Here is a 27,375-nt window from a genome sequence, read left to right as displayed (position 1 = left end):
GCTTTGCACTGCAGATGATGCTTTTATGGGACCCTTCTGGGACTCAGATTATGGGAACCAGGCCAGGACCAGATTGGGGGCAGGGCTCCTGTCCTGTTTACACAATAAACACATACCGGCTTGTCCCAGAGGACAGACCCAGACTTTGCATACTAAACATACTGGTGCCAGGCTTTGGGGGTCTCTGAGAAGAGGGGCTCATTCCTGGCAGATGAGGAGGAAGAAAAGAAAGTTATTCAGGGACACCTGGAAGCTGCTCCAGATACTTGGATTAAGGGCCAAGTTGTAGGACTGTACTAAAGCCAGATGTGGAATGGATTTCCCCAGACTTACAGAGACTGAGCGGAGAGACAGAGGAGTAAGAAGGTGGCAGCTGTGGGTCAGGCCACCTCGTGGGGACGCTGGTGGAATGCAGGTGGATGTGGATGTGTACATATGTATGTACATATATGTACACGTGTTGGAGAGGACATTTGTAGATATTAGTTTCAATGTGTGCACATGCAAATCTCCCTCCATGTGTGTGCAGTACCTACAGACATACGTGTGTGTGCATGTCCATGTGCAAGGGGTGTTACCAAACTTCCCACAGAGACGAATGGCAGAGTACTGTCTCTTCACTAAGCCTTCTCATGCTAAATTAAATCTCACATTATTCTTTTAAGTTGGCTTTAAAAAATAATATTAAAAATTCCATAAACAACCTGGGGCTAAATTGCATGACAGGTCCCTGGAAAGGGGTTTTATTACCACTATTGTTCTTACATGATTAGTGAAATGAAGCTCACCAGCCTTCCTGCTTCAGCTGCTTGAGCTCCCATGAGCTCAAGGAAAGGTACCGCAGAACACCTGCAGACAGTACCCCAGGCCCACACCTCTTAAGACCAGGGGGTTCACTTAGTGCAGCCCCTGTTGTCTGACTGGACAGACAGACGTAAAGACCTCACCCTGCAAGGTGGCTGGTACCTGCAGGACTGACTAGAACCCAGGCATCCTCACTGCCCCCATCCCTGAGTTTGCCATTCAGCAGCTGGCTCCGCTGGCAGGGAAGATGCATGAGTGTGACCACACCTGGATGACTGCTCTGTGGGCCTGCTTCCTGTTGGTGAAACTCTGGGCTGGACCCAGAGTCTCCGAAGTCTTCACTGCCCTACCTTTGGTGACTCTGCTGGTTCTGGCTGGCTTCCTGGCTTCCTCTGGAAAGGAAGAGGCAGCTTTTCAGGGCCTGGTCTCTCCTCTACACTCGCCAGTGCTCCATTTTCCTGCTCTTGCACTGTCCTTCAATAAGTGCGGAGTCAGGGAGAATCAAGTGTGAGCAGAAGGAAACACTAGCGGGGAAACTGGACCCAGGAAAGTTCTTTAAGCAAAATCTAAAGGAGCCCAAGCCATCCAACCAAGGGAAGGAAGAAGCACAGCAGGGCTCCCTGTGACCCACGCTTTGGTAAGAGAAGGAAGAACGCAAACGTACCCTGGACTCCAGCGAGAGATGCTCAAGTTAGATCTGGAGGGACTTCCTTGCTGTTGAGAAGGAAGGAGAGGAAGAAAGGGAGGGCAGTAGTCCTTAGAGATTGGGATTAATTATATTCTGAATATCTGTGGAGTCCTTGCCTTACCTGGAGGTCTTGACCCACTTTGGGTGACTCTGGAGCCCCTACCCAACCCATCCCATCACACGCACCCCATAAAAGGACCAGGATGGCTTTGTGCCACTCAGATCCAGAAGGTGATGCAGACAGGCCTCAGCGCACAGAACATCGGGTCACAAAGCCTGTGGAAAGTGCTGACAACCTACAGGAGTTGGGATGGCCTTGACGACAGATGTCCTGGAGGATCTCGGCAGACACGTTCTGAGCTTTTGGCAGGTGGAGGAAAGCTCATTCAGAAACCTCTCCTAGTTGGCTACACTGCCCCTACCTCTGCATGTGCACACAGCCATGCACACATCCGCCCTGACTCGCTGGAGACGCAGCCCACCTGCTCACACCAGCAAAGCGAGCCTAGGAAACCGTGCCCCCTCCATCCCCTGCCACAGCCCGCTCTGCTCTTCGGCGTCCAGCGGGTGCCTCAGCCTCCCCTCCAGATGGGTGAGGTCCGTCCTGGGGGAGGGGGCCAGGGCGCTGACACTCACTCGCAGCTCGACAGCACCTCGATGATGGAGGAGTGCTCGCAGGTGGGCCCTTGCTGGCGGGAGCCTAAGGACCCCCACCTCCGCCCCATACAAGCAGCCGGGTGTCTGGGGAAGAGACTGCAGCTTCCTTGGCCTCTTCCCACCCCAGGGCGCCTGCAGCCTGCGAGGGGCCGCACCCTCCCAGCTCTCTAGCCCTTCCTCCTAGTCCGGAGAGCCGCCCCCGCAGCCTGGCCAGAAACAATCCCCCTTTGAGAGAGGCTGCCAAATTGGGCGCCAGGATGAAGGCGGGGTGGCCCGGCGCGGGCAGGGGCCGGGGATGCAACTCTGAGAGCCAAGCCCAGCCGCGCGTCCAGCCCCGCCTGCAGTCCCGCGCCCGAGCCCGAGCCCGAGCCGAGTGGAGCGGAGCCGAGCCGCCTCCGCGGGAGGGCGCGCGCCCGCGGCCCGGGATGGGGTAGATGATACCAATCTCGGGGGTCCTCCGCGCTGGCCACCTTGCGCCCCCGCCTCGACTGGCGAGGTTGGTACCGACCGGCGGCGGCGCGGGTCCCGCAGCAGCTCGCGCGCCCGCCGCGCGGGGTGCGGGGTGCCGGGTGCGGGGTGGGGGTGGGGGTGGGGAGGGGGCGGGGCGAAGGCGCTGTCACCGCCGGGCTGCACCGAGCTCCACCGCCGCCGAGGGCACCGCGCGCGCCGGGCCCTGCTCCAGCCCCCGCCGCTCCTCGCCGCGCCCGCGCTGCTGCGCCTCCGCGCGCCCCCTCCGGCCGCTCTCCCCGAGCGCACAGGAGCGGACGGGGCGGCGGGCGGCGATGAAGGGACCCCCGGGGACCCTGAGCCAGATAGTCCCTGGGAAGCACGGCCCAAGGCAGCAGCCGGGGGTTGCCGGAGCCCGAGCCTAGCCGCTGCCCGCGATGGACCGCGCCGCTGAGTACCCGGACTCGCCGCCGCTGCAGGTCAGTGCCCCCGCCCTGCAGCCGTCGTCCACCGAGCCCCTTTATGCGTCCTCGCCAGTCCCCACGCCATGTCCTCGGGGCGTGCGCGTGGCGTGTGCGCGTGTGCGTGTGTATGTGGAGCGAGAGGAGGGGGCGCCGGAAAGGGGCCACGGCTGGGAGGCCTTGTGCCTAGGGGCTGCAAAACAAAACCGGGATGGATGCCGCCTGCCATCCTCAGACCAAGATGTAGGGAGCCCTGGTCCTGCGCTCCAAGGACTCCTAACAATTGCTCTGCTCTTAGCCGCCTGCCCTGCCCCTTCGCCACTTCAGCAGGTGGTTCGCGAGGCCCTGAGGAGGATTGGACCAGCAGCCCCTGGCCCACTTCTGTTCCCCAGCAGCCCTCCCCACATTGTGGCTCCCTCTCAGCATTGGCAAGTTAACTGGATTCAGGAGATTAGGCTCTGCAGCTCCTGGGGATACCGAGGCGCTGGGAGTTGGGTAGAGGACCCTAGGTTCCTTGGGACCTTCAGTGCCATTGGGAGGAAGGAAGCAAGGCTGCTGGGTTCCCACCCTTCCCTCTGGGCCTGGGCTCAGGAGTGAGACCTGATGTCTCTAATTAAAGCATACAACTTCAAAAAAGAAGCTGAGAGTTGAGGCAGGGAAGGAAGAAACAAAGAAGCAGCTGGATCCAGCAGTGCCAGGGAAGGGGGTTGACAGCCTCTTTCCAAGCAGCTGAGGTGGATACTCCAAACAGTCGGCACACTCAGATGTGGATCCGGGCCTGACTGGCTCCCTTTCCTCTCTCCCTGTCTCAGGCATCACTAGCTGGACTGCTTGATATAGGAACTGAAGCCCAGAGGTTTCCGTGGCACAAGGCCCTCGAAGTGGCCTCTGGTGGACATTGTCTACTTGGATGGGCACACTCTGGGTGAGGGATGTGACAGAATTGAGCTCAGGCTGTTAATAATGGTTGGGCATGATGTCCTAGTGGGGAGTGCTGTGACTTAATAGTGTTTGTATGGAAACCCCAGGAAGGTTGCCTGCTAAATTCCTGAGGTCGCGGGCATGTGGTCTTGCAGCACCACTGCTCTAGAGTCCTCCAAGATGTCTCACTGCCCAGGCTGTGCCTGCATCCTGAAAGGTTCTGGAGTTACATGTTATTTCCCTCTACTCCTTAACTGGATAGGGTTAATGAGCCAGGGAGAGTTAAAGCATCTGAGCCCCATGCACCCATGGAGCCGGCACCTTGTTGTGCTCACCCCTAGATGCTGTTAGCACCTGTGTGCTGGATTGAATATGAGGAGCTGAAGCAAGGGGCTGGCAAATCACAGAGAAGCAGAACTTGTGCCATAGGATAGGAACCTGTGGTAGAGACCCAGGACTCCAGAGCAGCCCATGTCTTCCACTCAGGCTTCTGGATAGGCTTCGATTTTTCCATAGCAGTGTTTTAGGGGAGAAGAGATCAAGCATGCTCTTCTTGGGTAGGGTCTCGAGTGATAAGGCAGGTCAGGAGCTCCAAGGGTCAGAACTGGAGGAGGACATGGACCGGGACCTAGGCTCCAGGGTAAGGAAGCCTGTGATCCTGTGTGGCCAGAAGCAAGGGCTGATGCCTGAGTGCTCCTTCATCTGATAACCGAAGAAAGGACAGGGCCCGAGGAAGAGAAGGATTTGGAGCCTGAGAGCACAGACAAAGGTTTACAGCAGAGGGAATGCAAAGCAAGAAGAGGCTGGGTAGCAAAGGTGTTCCTTCCAGAACCCCCACATCCTCCCCTGCAGGATCCTCTCAGTGGAGTTTAGGGCTCTAGCAAATGCAAGGGGGACAAAAGGCAGAGGGGGACAAGCTACAAGTTCAACAGGACTGAGTCACGCAGGCATCTTCAGAGTCTCCTTGTCATCTCCACCACCTCCCAGCCTCTTCCCACCCCTCTGGTCCTGGAACACGGTGTAATGTGGAGGACACAGAGTCTGAGCAGGCCTGGCACCTGGGGAGGAGGAGGAAGAGAAGCTTGCTTTGCATACTGTCCTCTCCTCCCAAGCCTCCAACTAAAAGACACCAAGACCCTCCTGAAGATCAGTAAGGGCACATGGACAAGAGCCAGCCAGTCCCCAGAGGGTCCAGCCTCAGTCCAACTGTGGCCAACTGAGTGGACTATAAAGGAAGACACAGGGCCCTCTAAACCCTGACTTCCTGGCACTCTGTGAATTGGGGAACCCTCATCTCACCAGACTGCTTTATGAGAAGTGCTAGATAAGTGTTAATTTATTTTAGACACTCTCCTACCCTCCATTCTCCCAGAATCTTTGTGGCTGTGAAATTTGGAGTAGCTGGTTCTCTGGCCAGGCCAGCTTTCCCACCAGTTCTTTGCAATCAGTGCAGCTGCCCCTTTAGGCAACCCACAATCCCAAACTCTGTCCAGGCCCAAGGAACCCAGAGCTACTCAGCTAAATAATGATAATCTCTGTCTAATAATGTGAAATGCGACCATTCCATTTTATCAGGGAATAAGTGTCTAAGAAAAGTCATGAAATTACTGTTTATTATGCATGCTGAAAGCTGATGGGATGGTCAGAGAAGTTATTCACCATCCAGTCTACTCCCGGGGCCCTGGGTGGACACCTCTTGTATTCCAGGCTCTACACTAGGGTCTAGGGACACAAAGCATCAAATAACCCAAAATTAGTGTTTTCTATTTAGTTTTGGAAGGGTTATATGGGTTGCTTTTTTTCTCTCTCTCTCTCTCTCTCTCTGCAGCTACAGCAAATTTACTTTTCTAATGAGGTTTGTCTCTGGCCAATATTAAAATGTGTGTGTTCAGGGAGCACACACCAGCTGACAGCGGCACAGGAGGCAGCCTAGTGCCAAGTGCCTGGCAGGGATGAGGGCTTTGCCCCGAACCAGAGAGTCTGGGTCTGGCTCTAGAGTTGGCAGGGTTGAGGAATGACCTTGCCCCGGGCCGAGGTGTCATGCTGGGTGAGCCCTGGCTGGGTGAGCTCTCCTCAGATGTGCAGGGATGATTGCCAGTCCTTTGCTCACGTGCACCGAGAAGGAAAATGGGTGGGGAGAAAGTCAAGCCACAGTACGAAGGCATGACCACAGGGACGGAGCACTGTCTGTGGTGAGACCAGCCCTTCTGTCCTCCCAGGATGACCACGTGGGGCAGCATCTCTCAACACCGCCCGAGCTGTCTCCTTCTTGAGAGGCAGATGAGCAGTCTGACTCTAAGGCAAGAGTAACTCTTCATGCCCATTGTTCACAATGGCCAGCACCGGACACTGGGGTGGACAGGCTGCTTTTCTGCACCCTAAACAGCACTGCAGCCACCCCAGCCCTAGTGAGGGGCTTGGCAGCCACCATCTTGGACAGCATGCACACAGCACCTCCAGCAGCCTAGAGGATCTGGGGACAATGCAGCTGCCACTCTTCCTCTGTGTAGCTGGGAGGCCAGCTAAGAATGTAGCCTGGCTGGACTTGGGTCCTGGGTCTGCCGCTTCCTAGCTGTGTGGTCTCAGGACACTGTTTAACCTCTCTGGGCCTCTGATTCCTCCTCTCTAAAACAGGGGTGATAATAGGATGGTGAGGAAGGGGTGAATCATTACGTTTAATCATGCTAACCACTCAAAATGTGCAACACCAGTTGCTTTTTTTTATTTGAAAATAGCAAGCAATTTGTATTATTCATTTTGTAGCAATTCACAGAGATATTTACTGAGCAGCCTACTCTGTACCAGGCTGCCTGCCATCAGTGTGTTACCTTGTTTAGAACTCGGATCCTTCCTCAGTTTCCCCACCTATAAGTATGGGGCCAGATCATAACACCTGCAATGTGCCCGGCCCTGTGAGATAAGTGAGGCTAGAAATATATTTTCCTCATTTGTAATTAAATGCTGTAAGAAGAAACTGAGGTTGTTTTGAGAGGCATGTAGTGGAAATTCTCTTTTATTGGAAATATTCTCACTAAAAAAATCTTAAATGCTGTAAGATAAAAGCAGCAAGCTGTGCTGTCTTCTTGCTGCACTGTGGTGGAGCAGGGGCCATGGGGGGCCCTGCTGGGGCGAGCTCTGTCCAGGGGAAGACAGCCAGGAGGCTGCAGCCCAGCGGAGAGGCCATAGCTGGACAGGACTTCAGGCTGCTACACGTCCAGCTGACTGCAAGCCGGGCATGGAGCTGCATCAGCAACTTACCACGGAGCAGCCTGGCACAGGCGCTATTTCCTCATCTACAACAGGAGAGGTGTGGGCCAGGTGAACACACCCCAGGCTTTCGCTTGCCCACTGAACACCCAGGAGTGGGACACACGAGCAAGGGGGCCGCCAGCCATGCTGCCAGAGGAAGGGGGCAGGCGAGGAGGAGTCTTGTTGGCCATCAGGAGCCTGCACTGGCAATGGATGCCCCAGACTACCTGGCCTCCTGGTTTCTCAGGACTAAGGCCTGTGAATACAGGCCCTCCCTGTTCTGTAGATGAGGGAATGAGTGCCCAAAGTGGTTCCACTCCTGTCCAGGGTCACCAGGTATCTTAGTGCCTTGCTCCAGCCCGCATCTGAAGTCACATGCTTCCTGCCCCTTCCTCTCTGGCAAGTGGCCTGTCCTGTGGGCAGGACAGGGCTGTACAGGCACCATAGGAGCAGCCTGTGCCCACAGCTGGACCCCTGTGTAGTCAGGGAGAAGAGCAGGTCAGTGAACAGCATAAGGCCACCAGGGTCCTTGGGCAGGCCAGCTCCTCCTGGCCACAGGCAGAATCAAAAGCACATACAGAACCTTAATTAAATTTTTGAATCATTAGTTGCACCCGTCCATACAACTCTGACCAAGGAAAGGCTGGCCTGGGAGGACTAGGCTGGCTGACTGGCAGGGACCTCAGTGGCTCGGGGCTGAGGCTTGGGAGTTGCCTGGCTCCTGCCTCCCTCAGACCTGCAGCCCTGATTGCCTCAAGAAATCTGAGGGCCCGACACCTCTCCTCACTGACCTGACACTCTCAAGATCAGAGCACTGGTGGCACTGGTTCCCTGGGAGTGCGGTAGGCGACTCTCGACTCTCGAAGCCATCAAAGTCGTAGATACTGTGGCTGCAGAAGCCTCCTTCCCATGGCTGTCCTGGGCCTGCCTTCGGGGCTGGGCTCTGTGCCCTTGCTGCCTGCTCCCGCCTGCTCACTTCTTTCCCTTGCTTACCCACCTTCCCTTCACACACCACAGAGAACCCTGCTTGTCCTGCAGAGAAGACATTAAGTCTATGGAGCCCAGGCCCAGGACTGCTCAGAGCCTGCTTAAATTGACGTACAGCCTCTGGGCATGTGATTTCCTTTCTCTGTCAGAGTGTCTGAACTTTAGCTGAAGTATTATGCTCCTAACTCATCACATGTCAATATTAACTTCTCCCACTTGTAAATCAGTCTCTCCCCCTCCCTCTCCCTCTCCCTCTCCCCCTCCCTCTCCCTCTCCCTCTCTCTCTCCCTCTCTCTCTCTCTCTCTTTCTCATCAGCAAATGGCCCAACTATTCCCAGTACCTTCTACTGCCCAGGGCCCAGCTGCCATATGAGGTAAACATCTAGACCCTCTGAGGGGTGCTTCTGCCAGGGTCTCCTCTGCCTCCTTTCTCATTGTGATGTCCAAGTGACAGCTCAGGAAGCTTGATGGGGCAGCCCCCAAGCCTGTCTGCTATAAAAAAGCTCACGAACTACCTCCACCATGTCTAACAAACCTGCAGGTGATAGCTCCCATTTTTATTGTGGTAAAGAAAACGATATAAAAGTTACCACCTTAACCATGTTTAGTTGTGCAGGTCAGTAGTGTACTCACATTGTGGTTTATTCGTATTGCTGAGCAACAAACCTCCAGGACGTTTTCATCTTGCACACCGGAAACTGTTCCTGCGAAACAGCTCCTCACCCTGGCCTCCCCAGCCCCAGCAGCCTCTGCACTGATTTCCATCTTTGTGAGCAGAGCCATCCAAGGTCTGTCCCTTTGCAGTGGCTTATTTTACTTGCATGATGTCCTCAAGCCCATCTGTGTGGGAGTAGGTGACAGAATCCCCTTGCTTGTCAAGGCTGACAGTGTGTGTGTGCTTACACCTCACGTTGTCTGTTCACTGACCCAGCAGACAGGTTCTCCAGTGCTTCCCAGGCCGTGCAGAAAAGGGTGCTCAGTCAGTGCTCAGGGGAGGCTAACACAGGGCAACCTGACTTAGTCTGCACTCAGTGAAGCTCCACTCTGGGTGTCACCTGTGAGCCAAGCGGAAAGCCCTGTGTTAGCTGCTATCTGCCCAGGCCACTGGATGTCCCTTCATGTATCCTGTGCTAAGGAGCATCCTCAGATGCCCAGCCCCATGTCAGGCCCGGCATGAGCGTACCCCATCTGGTCCTTCAGGGCTGAGCAACTGCCTAGGTGCACTGCCAGTGAGGAAGGGAGCACGAACTGAGCAGCAGACTGCCTCTCTGCCCTGCTGCCTTCTCTACTATTTCCAGACTCTGTGCCCAGGACAGGACCTGGGAGCCCTGAGAGAGTCCCTGTAGAGTCCCTGGGTAGAGTCCCAAGCCTGCCTTGAGCATGGACTTTCGTGATGTTTGGGCTCCATTTGGGTGATCAGTGATCTGTAACTGCCCTGCAGCTTGCTATACAATATATGGCTGTAAAACATATAGATAGTGTCACCACTCAGCCCATGGGACTGAGATTTAAGGACTGCTGCGTTCATCATATTGTGCTTGTAGGGTGGGGACCAGGGCAAGAGCCATCCAGGATTCATAGGCATTCTCAGGCTGTGCTCCCCAACCCCTTCCACCCTGTACCTTAGCTGTTCCTATCCAGGTAGTAGGGTGAGCTGCTGCCCCAGACAGGGTTACGAGGCAGAGTAGGGGTAGCAGAGGGAAGGGGGGAAGCCCTAACAGTGGGAGGGTGTAGAATGAAGTTTCCCAGCATCCTACCTCTAAGAGAAAAAGAGCAGGAAATGGCAGTGTCCAGGGATCCCCAGCTAATATGTCTCAGTGATTTGACAGCTCTGAAAGCAGGAAAGGAGGAGGCATGTGGCCTATGGAAATGCTTGGTCCTCCTACCTCAGTGTCCCCTGAGTGGACTGGCCTGTGCGCAGGTGAGGAAGAGAATCAAGAGCCACTGGAAGGCATCAGAGCACAGGTGATGGTGAGCTGCGGTTCAGCCTTCCACTCCAAGCCACAGTGAGCACCTAAGGGAGCTGCCCTAGACCGCAAGGTGACAGTGTGCAAGACAGTGCCTGTGAGAGGAAGCGTGGGCAGGGAAGGCCAGGCCAGAGCTGGCCTCCTGTATCCGTCACACTGCCACACACCAGCCAGGCCCGAGTCTCGGCCAGTCCATGCTGCCATAGAAAGGAGCTCGGTTCCACCGTTTACCGCTTCTTTTTTCCAGGCACTGAGGTCCAGGCAGTAGAAGTGGTGCTCAGAGCTGGTACCCTCCTGTGACCTAGCATTCCCAGTGCTGGGGCCACATGCTTTGCATAGGGTCCCTCCACTGACCCCAGAATAGTCCTGGAAGAGTTACTGGTAAGGACACTGAGCCAGAGATACCGGTGAAGCTTCTGCTTTATATCCAGTTCCTGGCTCCTGCTTCCTCCTGGAGGAAGGCATGGTGAGAGGACCTCCTGATCTGGGCCCTGAGGATGACTGTGAATGCCAGTAAGTGCATGGCAGGACCAGGCTGGATACAGGTGGTGATAGCCTCAGCTGCTGCAGCCTGAGAGGCAGGAGCAGCTAAAAAAGATGCCAGTGCAGGGAGCAGAAACCAACAGACCAAAGTGCCAGGGAGTCTCAGCACCCTTACCCAAACAGCACAGACCGCAGCACCCAGGGAAACTGAGGCAGAGAGCAGCCAGGCCAACATCAGAGCAGAAAGGATTACACCATGGGGCAGATCAATGTTGGCTGCCCACACCCTTCCCTCCAGGACATGGGCCCTGCCAGCCTGAGAGGCCACACGCTGGCTCGGCCCATACAAGGCTCACACTCAGTGCCAGCGCCAAACTTACCAGCTTACCTGGCCCTCTCGGTTCCAGAGGTGGCACCCTCACCTGACCTTTGTTGTCCCCAGTGCTCAGGTCCTGGAAGCAAGGCTGCTGGCCTGCCCTCTGTCTTGGAAGAGTCTAGGCCGCTGCCATCTTTCTGGGTTCTGGATTGTTTCCTGCCACTGCCAGTGCATGGCAGCCTGACAGAAGAAAGGATGGGGCTCTGGCCAGCTGCCCACATGGCCTTGCTGCTCCTGTTTTGCTAGCAATGGCAGATTGGTGCCCTTGCCCTGCTCACTGTGCTCTTCATCTGGTACCAGAATGAGCTGAACCTATTCTCCTCAGCTCGTGTCCTGTGGCAGAGCTGACCTAGCGGGTGTGCACGCACGGCAGGCAAAACTGTCCTGGATGGGGTGGGGTAGCCCCAGATCTGGAGCAAGCAGCTGGGAGCTGAGACCCAGCAGGTGCTGTGAGAGGAGGAATCAAGGACAGCCCAGAGACTTCACGTTGGCTTCTGAAACAATGACCTAAAGAAAGAAGCTTGGATGGGAAGCTGCAGGGAAGAGGGCAGTTGGATCGCAGTCAGGCCACACTGGGATGTGCCAGAACTGCCCAGGAGCCAAGCAGGGCTGTGCTGGGATTGGGGAGGCTGAGGCTGGGGCACAGAAATGGGTCTTCCAGGGCTTCACACGACGTGATAAGGCCAAGCTTAGTCCATGAGACAGAAGTGTATCACTACCCCAGCCCCTCTCTTCCTCCCTGCCTTCCTCTTCAGGGCTGCCATGGACTGCCAGGGTCTGTCACTCCCACCTGCTTCCAGCTTCCAGGAGTCAGAGGCAAGCAAGACCAAACAGCTCTCGCCTGCCCTTCCCAGGCTGTCAGGTTGACAGTGACGACAGCATCTGCTTGCTGGCTCTAACCATGTACTAGATATTTACAATGAATTTTTTCTAATAATCCTGACAATCTAGTAGGGGAAGAACAACTTTTGTTCTCATTTTACAGAATGCGAAGCCAAGGCTTAGGAGGTTCCCTTGCTGACCTCTCAGAGCAGAGGAGGAGAGAGGCTATCAGGTGCCTGGGGCTCTTCCCGCTGCTGCACAGCCCTGCAGGCATCTCTCCCTGGGCAGAAGAGTTAACCAAAGACAGGAGTGAGTGATGGAAGGACACAGCAGGACCCAGGCAGCAGCTGGGAAGGGGGAGCGTGGGTCAGTCCATCTGCCTGCTTGGTCCGTGCCTCCATTCTGTCCCCCAGCCCTGAGTCTGGAAGGCCCTAATTCCCGGCCTCTAACTGTAGAATGTGGCAGAAATGGTGGGGGCTATCAGTCCCTTGGTGATTCTGTGTGTGAGCGACTCCAGATGAGGCAGGAGGCTGGCTGGGGAGACCCATGTGCACTGTAGCCCCACCACGGCCCCTAGCAGCCCTAGCCCTCAGCCTACCTCTGCACGGCAGTGCGCTCTGCCAGCAGCCTGCACGGCACAGAGTGGTTTCTTCCCAGTCAGCCCTGCAGATGAACACACAGCCCCACCGTCCTTTGCAGGCTCTGAGAATACCGAGAAGCCAGGCCCGGGCTCCGCGCCATGGGAACTAAAGAGATCAAATGGGTGCTGTTTTAGGCTCCTGAAGATGTGGGAGTCTGTTAGAGCAATGGAAAATGAGTACATTTTTTACTGGCAATAGTAGTGTTCCCTTCCTAAAGCTGGCATGGCTGCCAGAATGAGCTGAGGGCAAAGAAGGGAAGCCAGGGAGGTACAGGAGGCGCCCCCTTCCAAAACTGAAACTCTTCTCTGACCCCAAGTCAGGAGCAAAGCTCTATGCAGAGGTTGCCCTTCTGCCCTGCAAACCCAAAGCCTCCCAATGTGCAGGCTAAGTGGTTGGTGCTGTCCTGTAGGTTGTCAACACATCTTGCGGAACACTTTCCCACTCGCCCTGAGCACCCTCCCCAACACAGGCATCACCCATGAGGCCCCAGGGAGTGGTGGCTTTTCCCTGGGGGTCCTCCACTAGCCTGCTGGCCCCTGTTCTGCTGTCCACAGTTCTCCATCAGGTCTGTCCCTGGCTGCCCTCTCTCTGCTCTGGAAAAGCCAAGCCCATCTTGCGCTTAGAAGAGGGCAGGACACCAGTGTCCCCTCAGGAAGAAGCACTAGCTGCATGATTCAGAGAACTACAGCAAGACCATCTGAGGCCCATTTTTATTCCATCCAGCGTCCTACCCTGAACTGGAATGGACTTTCTCTCACAGAGAACCATAATACACCAAAACCTAATTTTCATTGAGTCATAGAATCATAATCCAAATCTAATCCAAAAGCTGTTTCTTAGAATTTTAAAACAAAGAAATTATCTGAAAATACAAAAATTCAGTGAATTACATTTTTGTCACTGCCTGGAAGAAAACTAAAGCACATGAGTATTCTTTACACCAAGTCTTCACTGACATAATTTTTCCTTTAGTACCAGTTCCTGGCTGGGTTTTCCCAGTTAGAGGGGACCATGGTAGGAGACCTGCAGTGTGCGCTGACTTTTCTTTTCTTGCATGTACCCAGCAAGGGGCAGACGACCCAGGCTCCGGTGAGATAGGGCCTGGACATGTGCTGTGGAAGCAGGGTTGGGAGCCTCCCTGGCCCACTCAGGGCTCTCAGGCTGACCATCGTATGGGTGGAACAGAAACACGCCCAACGAAGGTCAGAGTGCTTCAGGTGTTGGGGTGGAAGCCACTGGTGGTGGACCCCAAGGTACACCAAGACAGCCAGAAAGCAAGACCCAGAAGAATAGGTAGGAAAGAGGCAGTATGCACTGCACGTAGGTGGTAGCTGGGTCTGTCCCAGGCCTCTGCACACTCCTAACATTTGGGATTTAGGCCAGTCATGCAGCCACTGTAGGCCTCTGTTTCCTCCTATGCACATGGGGAGAGGATCTCCCTGCCTGCCTCATAGGGCTCTGGAGAGGATCAAATGACGGTTTATAAAGGAAGCCCTCCTGGCTCCATGTGGGACCCACAGTGGAACCTGCTAGGTGAGGAGCAGGAGGCCTGCAGGGACCCTAAGTGTTCTGCAGGTTTGCAGCACACAGGGAGCAGATGCCTGTGTCCTGCCCTTGGCAGAGGCTGAGGGGCACAGGACAGCAGTGCTGCTGGCTGGCATCTGGGGCTGGGTTAATGAAGTATGGATTGACTGGGCTGGGAGCTGATTAGCTCTGGCATCAGGCTTTCCCTGAGCAGTGCCTGCAGAATCGATACTAATCTCTTGATCCCATTAGGGGCTCCTGTGGCTCTCTGGGACAAAGTCTGTGCCTTCCTCTCTTGGGGGTGGTGCTTAAAGCTGGAGGAGATGCTGGAGCCTGGGCCACAGTCCCTCCACTATTTTATTTTACTCATTACTCCAAGGCCTGGGAGGGTTCCCCAGGCACCAGGGCTCCCCCAGCTCCTCCTGTGAGACTTCCACCCTCTCTCAGTGTTGGGGGGACATAGGCTCCTAGATGGCCTCCATGCAGTGCTGAGCATGGACCCAGCACCCTGTGTGCTGGGCAGTTGCTGTACCATGGAACACAGCTCTCACCCTGCCTTTCCTCAAGAGACTCAGTAGCTTGCCTGATGTACCCACACAGCACTGAGGCCAGCACCTGTGTGATTCAGCAGGGTCCTTCCTGCTCACACTAGGCAGATGCATGCTCACCAAGAGGCACAAATTTTGGCCCCCATTTGTGACAGTAATGCTTATTACCTGGGAATTCTACACAACAGTAAGCACATTATTTCTATGAAAACTAGAATGAATATTCTCAAAAGATGCATAAAATGAGTCCAGAAAAAGCACTCTCCAAATTAGGTGAAGATTATAAGTCTGCTAATGGGCACTGTGGACAATCGGTCACCAGGTGTCTCTCAGGTCTCAGCAAAATCAGAGCTGGAGACCCCAGGCCTAGTGGGGGCCAGAAGGGGACCAGCAAGGCAGAGCAGCATCCCAGGCACCTCCCCACAGAACAGGAGAAGCTGGACCCTATGTTTGTAAGGCAGAATGGCTGAAAGCCGGCCCCCACGGGATAGTTTGGACTCTGGAAAGACAATCACATATGAGCAAGTGTGGGGAAACATCAACTGTGGAACAACTGGCTCTTTAAAGTGCCTTATGTCTAAATGTGTATGGCAGGTATGTGAGATTTGGAAAGAGCCTTGCTTTTCTGAGGTTTCTGATTAACCAGTGAATCACACACCCAGTCCTACTGGGTAGGAAGACCTCACTCATCCTCCAGAAGGTGTGGTGGGTCTTGAGTTATCTGTGACCAACCTTTGCCACACATGTGCTCACACATGCACACACAACTCTCAGAGCTTGCACATACCTCACGCATGCCCTACCTTGGAATGCCCTGTGTAACATCTCTCCTCTCGATAGTCTGGGCTTCCTCCCCACACTGCTGTATTGTTGCCAGACCTACCACAGTGTCATACCCACTACAGATGTACAGATATGCAATTAATATTTTTGGAGTGGAATTGAGTAAGCTTCCTTTTCAGGGATAGGGACATGGCAGAGGCTTTCCTTCGAGCACATGCAGGGATAGAAGAAAGCCACTCCACATCTACAGAACGGCCAGCCTTGAGCCAACCTCACACACTGCCCTGGCCCTCACAGGCCTGGCTGCTCCTGGGATACCCGGCCTGACTTGCACCCCATCCCTGACAGCCTTTCCATGTGGACAGCCCTTGTTCTCATTCACAGCCCACAGCATCCTAAGCCCTCAGAGGAGTGCCCATAGGAGGGTCTTCCTGGACATGCTGGTTTCCCAGGCTTACAGCTCTCTCATCACAAAACGGTCTGTGGGGAGATTTATATTGGCCCTTGGATCTAACACTGGCCTGGTTTCCCACCTGGACCACACTTGCCTCATTTCTGCACCCTCTCGGAGCTGCAGCTACCTTAGCTTCAAGATGCCAAAATGGCAAAGCTGAAAATCATTAGAACTCTTCCAACCACCTTCCATGCTTTAAAACCAAGAACAGAGGTCAAGGAAGTCAAGCAGCAGGACCACAACTTGCAAGGGGGTACAGCCCTGCCACCTACTCCTGCTTCTCCTCCAATGACCCTGGGCCTCGCCCATTGCTCCCACAATGCAGCTTTGTATCCATCCACTAGAGGCTGTGAGAACACTGACCGTTGGCATATCACAGCGCCTGAGGACCTGGGCCACACCCCCACCCTGCTCCTCCTCAACATTGCCACCCTCCTGTGTGGCTAGGCCTCTTCTCTCTGGGTTGGTGCTTCTGCCTTTCCTGTCCAAAGCCAAAGCCTCCCTGAAGTCCCTGATGGATTTACCTATGACCACAGGCAGCCACCATGCTCTCTCCAAGCCCAGGCAGAAGCTTCAGGCTGTAGAGGGGTGGCTGCCCTGGCCACCCTTGGAGCTCTGTCAGACTCTTTAGAGGATGCAGCCCCTGCCCTAGGCCCCTGCCATTGCGGAAGTCTCAGTTCTCACGAACCTGCCCCCTGCTGGCCGGATACTTTCCCCACAGCTGGGGTGCTCTGTTCTACCCACAACAGCATGGTAATTAGCTCCACAATTTTGCCACTATGCTTATAATAGCCTCCATTAAAGTTATGGGGTTTTCAAGACATAATGGCTTCTAGAGTAATTAATGCACAACTGGGTTTATGGCTAAGTTTATTTTTAGAGCTTTTCTCCCTTACTCCCTCCTTTTCCTTTCATAGATGTTTTGACCAACACTAGATGGGATCAGAATGCTCCTGTGACACCCCCACCCCCACCCCACCCTATCCCCTGATCCCTTTTCCACCCTTTTCCCTGCTCCCAGCTCCAAGCAGGTGCCAGTGTCCATGCTGTAGCAGCTGTGGCCAAGGAGCATGGCTCTTAAATTCATCCAGTAGAGAAAGTGTTTAGCGGGTGGCTCATCACCCTGAGTCGGGGGAGGGGAGAACCTCCCATCTTGCGCTCCCAGTGACAGCTGCAGACAGATGGCCAGGTTGAGTTCTGGCTCAACCATTTCCTTCTAAGACTTGGTGCAAAGTGCTTTCTGTGACTTCTGTGAATGCAGCCATAAAACAGAGATCACAACGGGACAGCCGCACACACAGGGCACTGTGAGCACCACCAGCAGGTGTGTTAGTGCTGGGCACAGCGCTTAAGTGTCAGATGCAGGAGGAACGCCTGTTGTTAACAGCAGCCGGTGTGGACAGGCTGAGGCTGAGCGGGTGCTGGGGCAAAGGCTATGGGACCATAGGGCTGCCCAGAAGAGGTGTGCTGACAAGAAGGGGCTGATGGGGGCTCGCCTGCATGGCTGTGCTCACCTCTCTCTTCAGCTTTCTCCTTGCTGGAAGTAGAACCCTCCAGCAACATTTGAGCATTCTCCTTTACAAGTCTCAAAGGACACAGAAGAAATCTTCCCAGATATGTTCAAGGCCCACATACGCCCAGCTTTCCTGTCTTAGTGCATTCTGTTGCTGTAACAAATGACCTGATCCTGGGTAATTTACAGAGCAAAGATGTGTATTTGGCTCATAGTTCTAGAGGCTGGAAGCCCAAGACCATGGAGCTGGCAAAGAGCCTTGTGCTGCTTCAAGTCATGGCAAAAAGCAGAGGTGCCGGAAGCAAGCGTGGAAGAGATGGAGCAGGAGGGATGGCCTGGTCTTATGACACCCTGCTCTTGATGGACTGAGCCTGCTCCTGTGAGAGTGATATCAGCCCCTAAATGACCACATCTTAACAGTGCCCCTGTGCACACTGCCACAGTGACTGCCAACTTCCAGTATAAGTTGCAGAGGGGCCAAATCATTTTCAGACCACAATACTTCATAAGAGGTGCCCTAAAATCATGCCAGCTAGCAGGCGGCCTTGACACAGAGCCCTGTGCAGCCCTGCCAGTGGCCTGGGTGAGGGGGCCAGGACCCTGATCCAGAGGGTGTGGCATGAGGTCACCTGCCTCATACAGGACCCCCACAAGCTTCACAGTGTGGGCCCTGGGTGTGTCACTTGCCAGACCAGCCAGAGGGAGGCCCCACCCAGAAAGGGCAGCAGCCTTCCTTGTGCACCCCACTGCTGCCCTCTGTCCATGACACTTAACCCTATCCTGTGTTCCTTCAATCCCCAGGAATGAAGGCTGCCTGGTGCCATCTGTGCAAAGACTTTGGAGGTATTAGGCCTCTGGTCAGAAGGGCTGGACAGCAGAACCAAGGTGCTTTGTACTGGGAGACAGACCTGCGTCCAGCAGGCCTCAGATCTAGTGAAGACTGCCAAGAGATGCAGCATGCTATTCCCAAATCTGAGCAGAAATTCTTTGGGCATACCTCTCCACCTCACCAGAGATGAGCATGTGCAGTCTGCCGTCACAGCTGCTGGGCACTGGGAGGAGTGCTTTGAGGGCCAGCCAGGGGGCCCCAGCTGCCCCCTCTCCCCTCCACCCTGCAAACCCCAGCTGCATTTGCACAGCTCAGTCAGAAGTGAAGGCAGAAGGAGAGAGAGGGGATATGAGAATTTCCAGAATGGCTGTGAACTCAATACACATAAGTTTCCTTGCGGCCAGAGAGAGCAAATCCTGGAGGCGCGGCTGCCAGCAGAAACTAAAAAGAGCTGAATGCACATTCAAGTCTGGCACATTCTAGTCACTAAGGGTCCTTTCCTGGGGCCCCGCAGCTGCCTTTTACAAGTGTCTCCCCAAGACTTAGCAGCCACAGGCTAGCCACTGGCCAGGACAAGAACTCATGGTGTTCCCTCCTGAGACCTGGCCCTACAGCGCATCTTCCTTCCCATCAGAGGAGGCCTCCATCTCTAACGTGAAAGATCCCCTCGGGCCTGGCCATTTGAACATCATAGTAGCCTGGTTTCTCATGCACTGATGTCAGGGGCAACCGGCAGTGTTTAACTCTGAGAACAATCTTGGGAAGTAGGGGCCAAACTTTACACGAATGAGAAACCTGTGGGACAGAGGTGGTGGACAGGGCAGAAATCATATTTCATACTGACAACCAGGTAGGAGTCTCTGAAGTCCACCATCGCCATGGCCTAGACTGGTGTGTGCTGGTGACTACCATGCATAGTGATATGGCAATAAAACTGATGGGCATCACAAAATTTAAAAAGAAGTACTTTTATTTAGCTGAGCTCAGCAGTGGCACCGTGCCCAATGGTAGCCTGGGCAGTGCCCACCCGCCCCCCAGCTGTAAAGAACTAAAAAGCAATAAACTTCAAGGGGAGGGTTAGGGTCATAAGATTAATGACCCTAAGATTAATTTGTCACCATAAAAGGTAATTACGCTTAGGTTTACAGTAGTCAAGAGGATGGGACAAGCAACTACAAGAAAAAGGGAAGAAGGGAAGAGGATTACATGGGCGGTATGCCATGAATTGCAACTTTACAAGCAATTACACAAGTTTTACTGGAGAAACAAGTCACAAAGGCACCTTAAGTAGCAGTACAGCATATTTTTCCTTTTTATCAGTATCGGGGATCGAACTCATGACTGCCTGCTTGCAAGGCAGGCACTTATGCCGCTGAACTAAATCCCCAGCCCCTTGGATGTGTTTTAAAAGGCACTTTATGATGCGTGCCCCAACAATAATGGCAAGTAAAAAGAGAAATATGGGTCCTATCAGGGCTGAGAGCAGGGTAGTCAGCCAGGGGACAGTGAGAACAGCTTCTGGAACCACTTTTGGTCAAGTTGTCCTTTTTGCTCCCATTCTTGGAGCCTTATTCTAAGCTTGTTCGTGCTGTCCTGTATGACTCCGGAGTGACTGGTATAGAAACAGCAGGCCTCTCCTAGGGCCATGCATAGACCACCTTCCTTCATGAATAACAAATCTAGACCTCTGCAATTCTGGAGGACCATTTCAGCCAAAGAACCCAGTGATTCTTCTAGTTCAGGCACTGAGTGTTCTAAGGTTGCTAAGTCTTTATCTATGAGAGCATTTAATTCACCGTAGTTTTTGTCACCGATCATTAAACTTGTAGCCCCTCCCTTTTACATAGGGTTGGCCTTTAAACTTTCATGGGCTCAAATAGTTTTTCCCAGATCCGGAACTCTACCACTTTAGATTCTAATTCTCCTTGTTGGTGGGAACACAAACCCATCTTCACCTTAGGAAATGTTCAAGGTAATGCTTGTATCAGATCTGGTGCCTACAATCTCGATTCTAGCCCCTATGCAAACTTATGTTCTGATTCTATTGTAATAACTAATGTCTCTTGTGTACTTAATCAACACCTGGAAGCCCCTACAGGATCTTGGTTTGCTTTTACTTCAGGTTTAACTCTTTGTATTGCACTTGGTATTTCCCCAAGTTTACTGGTATTCTGGCCCAATTAGAGGAGAATGTCTAAACTTGAATCAGATTTTTTCCGATTGCCTCAAGCAGCCCCTTTTTTAGTCCCAATCCTGATGGCATTGGGTCTATCTGGGGCTACTGCTTTAGGGAGGTTGTGGGTCCAGGCATAGCCAGCAGTCTTGGGTAAGACTGGGATTGCTGCAATTGAGGTACTGAAACATTATGTCTAGGGGACCATACATGTCAGAGGTAGGCTGATGGGGTCATGGCAAGGGAGTATGTAGTTTGGTTTCAGGAGTAGAAGGGGGAACGGTAATAGGAGGTTTGGGGGTCTTTTAAGTAGAAGGAACTGGTGGGGCCAGTGGCCCAATAGCTAGTCCAGTAGGGCATCTTGTGACTCATTCCCTGAAGGTATAGAAACTTGTCCCGGGGTCATACCCAGATACATAGAGTCAGATACCCCAAGTTTTTCCTCTGAACCAAGAGTGGTGATGGGCTTTTTAAATAATAAATGTGAGGGCTTACAATTTGAGTCTGCACAGCTAGCAGGTTTTGAGGATCTTTTAACATCCAGAAAAGGATCATTACTTCCCCAAGGAGAAATGGATTTGCATCCCCAATAAGCACAGTACTATTGACCATATCCATCATTATAGGCCTCTTCATCAACAGGGTTTCCAGAGGTCTGTTCTTGGGGACAAACATAAAATTCGATGTTCTGCAAGCATTGTCTTCATATTGGGTGCGACAGTCATAGGAGCTAACATATTGGGACTGAGTCAGTGCACCACTATTTGCTCCTAAGGGTGAAGTTAAATCAATTGATAAAAAAGGAAGGTATGGTATTGATGACCACAGAAGTTGGCACAGAACTGTATTTAGGACAGCCTAAGGGGAAGTGTTTTTCATTAAAACTTCACCTGAGTATGTATTAGTTAGCTTCCAGGTATAAAGGGTCAGGTTATGATCATGGGACAAGGAGAGTATCACCCAACAACCAAGAGAGCATCATCAGGAACATTTTGACAATTTGAGTTTCAGGGGATGCTCAGTCCGAGTAACAGTACACTTACCTGTATCCTGGGTATCTGGACGGAGGACCTTGATTTGGGAGTGATGTACCCAGGTGGGTTTTCTGGCTACCTTGACAGCCATGGGAATGTTGAGGACAACAGTGTATGGTTCAGTCCAATGGCTTCAGGAGAAGAGGTGCAAGAACGGCATTAAAGCAGCACTTGCTCTCCAGGAGTCTCCGATGCATGTGGATGGCTTGGTGGTCTCAGAAGAGTTGGTAGGTGGAACTCAGCACAGGTTGAAGAGCCTGTAGAGATTTAATTAAGCTGTGGTTAGTAGTCTCTGCCAAATGGGTTCTATCAAGGCAGGACAAGAGGGGTGGCGGTGTCCCATAGTTATTCCATTTATATATGGAGTAGTACAACGCATGCACAGGAGAGCAAAAGGAAGAGACTCACCCAGTTTTCCCCAGACTCTAAAATCAATTTACTAAGCATCTCTTTTAAATTTTGATTCATCTTTCAACTTGACCTGAACTTTGGGGAAAGTAGGCACAGTGAAATTCCCAATCAATGTGTAATTGAGCAACTTTGCTAGTGATGGAAACTATGAAAGCTGGGCCATTGTTGGCCCCCATAGATAAGGGAAGACCAAATCTAGGAATTATTTCATATAAAAGCTTTCTGACAACAATCAAAGCCGATTTGGTCTTTGTCGAGTATCCCTCCGTCCATCCAGTGAAAGTGTCCACCCAAATCATCAAATACTTATGTCCACGTAGTCCTGGTTTTCCCATGTCTGTGAAATCAATTTCCCAGTGTCCCACTTTTCCCAGGAAAAGTTCCCCTGTATGGAATTCTCTCTGAGATAGTGGAGACTTTGGTATTTACATGTAAACACTGTGGGCATCTTTGACTGACTTCCTCTGCTAATTGAGTCAGTTTAGGAATGAAATACCTGGTCTGAAGCAACTCAGCCAGTTTTGAGCCTCCTAGATGTCAGGCCTGGTGCATCTGAAGAATCAAGTTTCTTCCTAAGGCAGTGGGTATTACAATTCGTCTGTCTGGCAATTGAAACCAATTTTCAGGAGACTTTTGTTTTGCTTTCAGTTGTCTAGCTAGGTCCTGATCTGACTTGGAATACACCAACTGGCCCAAACAAGGGGGGGGAGGCAGAACTGCCAGCAAATGGGCTGCAGACTGTACAAATGCCTTTGAGCTGCCTCTCTAGCACTCCTGTCAGCGAGTGCATTTCCTACCGAGATTGGATCTTTTCCCATCTGGTGGCCCCTACAATACACCACTGCTATAGATTTGGGAAGCCAGACAGCAGCTGACAAGCCCAAGATAAAAGGAGCATTCTTAATTTTTGAACCAGTAGAGAGAGGTTAAGAGCCCCCTCTCTTGGTATATTTTCCCATGTACATGAAAGGTAGCAAAAACATAGCGGCTGTCTGTGTAGATAGTGGCCCTTAGATCCTTAACCAAATTTAGGGTCTCTGTGAGGGCAATGCATTCAGCCCTTTGAGAGGAGGTGCTTTGATCTAGGGGTTTGGCCCAAATTACTTCTGTTTGAGTGGTTATGGCCACCTCTGCCATCCGTTTACCTTCAAGAAGGAAGCTGCTACCATGGGTGAAATATTCAACTCTAATGGAAGATAAGTGAGGTCTTGGCAAAGACTGGCAGTGGTAGAGAGCAAGTCCATGCCATCAGATGGGTACCTGTAGATCATCATCTGGCAGCAGGGTTGCTGGATTTAAGACAGTAGTCTCCTTTAATTCAATAAGGTCAGTGTTAAACAAGAGGGCCTGATATTGTACAATCCCAAATCTGAGAGCCATCTGTCGGGTGGGGTCATGAGGAGGGTTTCAACTGCATGAGGAGCCACAACTTGCAGCTTCTGTCCAAAAGTTAGTTTATTTGCCTCTTTTACTATCAAGGCAGTGGCTGCAATGGCTCAAAGGCAATTTGGCCAAAGACACTGAGTCTAACCTTTTTGAGAGATAAGTAATTGGGCAGCGCCATGGTGCCAACATCTGAGTCAGTACCCTCTTTGCTATCCTGTGCTTTTCTGAAATGAACAGAGAAAGGGTTTGATCAAATCTGGTAGGGCCAATGCTGGAGCTTGAGCAAGGGCCAACTTTAGTTTTTGAAATGTTTGACTTTCCCTCTCAGTCCAAACAGGAGGACCAGAAGGGATTCCCCCAGTTGCAACATGGAGAGGTTGTGCTAACTCAGCAAAGTCCAGGAGCCAGAGGCGGCAATAGCCTATGGATCCCAAAAACTCTGAATATGCCTTTTTGTCTGAGGTTCAGGAATTTGGAGGATAGCCTGAACTCTTTCATTTGAAATTGACCGATTTCCTTTAACAAGCATATAGCCCAGATAAGTCACCTCTTGTGTACATAGTTGAGCCTTTCTGGTTGAAATATGGTAGCCTAGGCATCTGAGTATGTATAGCAAATCTCAAGTGGCCTGTAGGCAACTTTGATAATCAAGGGCTGCCAGTAGCACATCATCAATGTATTGCAATATTGTGACTCCAGGGTTCACCACAATGTTCTTAGAGATCTTTGCTCAAGACCTCTTCAAATAAAGTGGGAACATTTTTGAACCACCAAGGGAGCCTACTCCAGGTTCATTGGCATGAACCTCTGGTGTCTGGGTCGTCCATTCAAAGGCAAAAATAGGTTGACTTACCGGTGTAATTTGGGAGAGTGAAGAAGGCATCCTTGAGTTCTAAAACCGAATACCATATCTGGTCTGGAGGTAGAAGACTTAGGAGCATATAAGGATTTGGGACAGTGGGATGAAGAGTAACAGCACACTCATTTACCTCTCTCAGGTCTTGGGCTGGGCAATAGCCTGTAGTTCCAGGCTTTTGGAGAGGGAGAAGCAGGGTATTCCAGGCTGAAGTACAAAGTATTAGAATATTTGCTTCCTTTAATCTCTGTATGTGTTTTGAGATTCCCAGTCTGGCTTGGAAACTGAGCATGTATTGGCCAACCCTGATAGGAATCACACAAGGCAAGAGTTCTATGACCAGGGTGTGCCTGGTTAATGGCCAGTCCAGGAGGGTTGATCTCTGCCCAAACAACAGGAATCTCATGCATGAAGAGGTCCAGCAATTTGGTCTGAAACTCTGAAGATACTTTTGGTGGGTCAATTATCAATAGGTGTCCCTCCATAATGGGGCAGGTTATCAGAAGACATATGGGTGAGTCTTTAATAGCTACTGTGCCCTCAAGGTTAACAAGGGAATTACCCCCAGCAAACCTAATGCTCCATGGAGCTTATGAAGTAGGTCCCAGCCAAGTAAGGGCTCAGGGCATTCAGGCACCACAAGAAAAGAGTGAGTTAAAGTCGGATTTCCCTAGTGAGTTATCTTAGTTCCTGTCCATGGGTAATGCTGGATGTCACCAGTGGTCCCTTGAATGACTAATGTACTCTTGGATATCTCCGAAAAGGGGTGTTGTATATTGAGTAACTGGCTCCAGTGTCAAGCAGGATATATATGGGTTACACACACACACACAGTTAAAAGTTATCTGGGGCTGAGGGGAAGTGGATGAACCCTGAAATTGTCAATCTTTTTCCAGTAAGATTCAAGGGGTGTTTTTCCCTTTCTCCAGTTGGGCCTTCAACTTTGGACAATCCTTTTTCCAATGACCCAACTGTTTGCAGTGACCCAAGCACATTGATTCTTGCCTAGTGGGACCCTCATGTTGATCCTTTTCTCTTTTGCCTTGAGTATGGCTTTCCACTAGGACACCCAAGATCTTGGTCAACTTTTTGTCTTGTGGGTCTTCCCTGTTTTCAAAGACTTTTGGGCTATCTCCATCAGCTGACTTATCATCCCCCCTTCAAAACCCTCTAATTTTCACAAGTTTCATTTAATATCAGGGGCTGAGTGAGAGACGGGTGCTATTTTAATAGCTCACCTATTCTCTGGTACCTCCAGGTCTATAGGTGTTTATATATTATAGGCCTCTAGGAGAAACTCAAGGAAAGCTGACAAGGAATCAAAAGCAAATTTCCTTACCTCAGTTACTTTTGATAAGTTGGCCAGCTTTCAGGCAGCACCCCAAGTACCACAAGAAGAGTCTGACAGTACCAATCAAGAGCCTTCTTACCTCTATCCGTGTTGGGCTCCCAGTTAGGGCAGGTCAGAGGGGAAACAGCATCAAGTCTCATAAGATCCAAAGTGGGCTCCCCTCCAGTGTCCAGGACAGATCAGTGCATCAAGCTTCGAGTTTGTTTGTGTCACCAGATGTGAAGAGAGTCTGCAAGAGCTGTTGGCAGTCATTGCAGGTTGGCCAATGAGTGAAACAAATGGTCTCAAAGAGAGATACTAGAGCCTGAGGGTCCTTAGAGAAAGGCATATTCTGTAATTTCCAATTATATATATATATCAATAGTAGAGAAGGGGACATAGGTGAAGATAGATCCCTGGGAGGAGTCCAAGGGAGGGACTTCCAGAGGGGTAGAATGGAGGAAGGTTTAGTGGAGTCAGGGCTAGGCACAGAATGGGATGGTGGGAGGCAACCCCTGCTGGTGTGGGGTGGCCTGGGAGGGGTAGGGACCTGTGGGGATGGTTCTGATGAGCTTGAAGAATCAGGGCAGTAAGGAGGGTAGAGGGAAAAAGGAGGGGAATCATCATCATCAGGAGGAGGCAGAACAGCAGAAGGACGTGACACCCTAGTTTTCATCATTGCCACAGGAGGAGGCTGTGTCCCCCAGGGTCCTTCTCATAGCAGTTTTCTTTTCCATGAGGAGTGGCCCTGGATCAGGTCAATCCAAACTTCAATATAGACCACCTGATCAGCATGTGTGGCTGGCTTATGCAGGGGCCCAAAATGACTTGGTGGACCTGGTAAGGCCATCCAACATCAAAGGAAGGCCATTCGAGTTCACAGAATGTTCTTAGTTTCTTAGGGTAGACAGGATCTCCATTTCTGGCAAGTCGATCCCTAAAATCTTTAAAATGATTACAAGTTGTAAGGGTGACAGAGGGAAGGAAACTGTTTGGCCCATAATAGTATACACATGAGATAGAGGTACAGAGAAGTAAACAAAGACAAGATGGTGGATGTCCTCTACAAAAACAAAGACAAGATGGCGGCAAGATGGCTGGAGCTTGCCCCAGAAACAAAGACATGATGGCGGGAGCCTGCCCCAGGAACAAAGACAAGATGGTGGGAGCCTGCCCCAGGAACAAAGGCAAGATGGTGGAATTCTGCCCTGTAAACAAAGAACTATCCAAAAAGCTATAACAACTGGAGCAGGTTCTTGTCTTTGCAACCAGGAGCTGGTTAAAATAACCAGGTGGCTATAGTCCTGCTTGCTAATCCTAGAACTGTCCCAGGAATTTAAAATAACCAATTTGCTAGCTGCCATCTAGCCCAGGAAGAGCATGTTTCTCATTGGAAATAACAAAAATCATGTAATGTAGTCAAACCAATCAGCTAAAAAAAAAAAAAAAAAAAAACTCTAGGAAACAGGTTACACTTTAGGTCTAGCTGGATTTACAAGGGCTCTCAACATCAGATGAATCAGGCCTAGAATATAAAGATAAAAGTTTTTGGGAACTAAGACAAGATCATGGCAATGTCTCAATTAGGTGGGAGCAAGTCTGTGAATTTAACTCCCCAAATGTGCATTCCCTGAACGTGCACCCAACAGAGGCTGGTTCTCTTCAAAGGGCGGTATTTTGCCTTATATTTGATGCAGTTGTGCCAAAATGGATATAAGCTTGGAAACTTGAGTTGGGGCATATGGAAGGGAGAAACTACAAAGTGAAACTACCTGCTGGTAGAAGAAAGCCATGATCCCAGAGATCCTCGTGTGTGGTTCCTCGGAAACGTCCAGTTCATCCAAGGAGTAGGAGTCCAGGGGTGAACCCCAAAAAGTGTTAATCCCGGATGAGCCCCCAAGTAATATGGGCAATGAAATTGATGGGCATCAAAAATTTAAAAAGAAGCGCTTTTATCTAGCTGAGTTTAGCAGTGGCACCATGCCCAAAGGTAACCCGGGCAGTACCCACCTGCCCCCCTGCTGCAAGGAG

At 51.8% G+C, this 27,375-nt stretch overlaps 1 protein-coding gene across 6 annotated transcripts in view; it reads left to right on the top strand.

Moving 5' to 3' along the window:
- The first annotated feature begins 2,415 nt into the window (after positions 1-2,415).
- Positions 2,416-27,375, top strand: part of B3gat1 (beta-1,3-glucuronyltransferase 1) — a 34,575-nt gene continuing 9,615 nt past the window's right edge. For 2 of the 6 annotated variants that reach the window (XM_013155529.3, XM_023566156.2), the window contains exon 1: positions 2,797-3,075. The gene's annotated coding sequence lies outside the window, so the exon portion shown is untranslated. Of the gene's footprint in view, positions 2,646-2,796; positions 3,076-27,375 lie in introns of those variants that run through there. The other 4 variants (XM_003472554.4, XM_063256126.1, XM_063256127.1 and 1 more) reach the window with 3 other exon arrangements.

Source organism: Cavia porcellus, unplaced genomic scaffold (genome assembly GCF_034190915.1).
Source record: "Cavia porcellus strain 051 isolate PalLab524CR breed Dunkin Hartley unplaced genomic scaffold, mCavPor4.1 scaffold_9, whole genome shotgun sequence".
Lineage (NCBI taxonomy): Eukaryota > Metazoa > Chordata > Mammalia > Rodentia > Caviidae > Cavia > Cavia porcellus.
The sequence above is the reverse complement of the archived record's forward strand: the minus strand, read 5'-3'. Positions and strand labels throughout refer to the sequence as shown.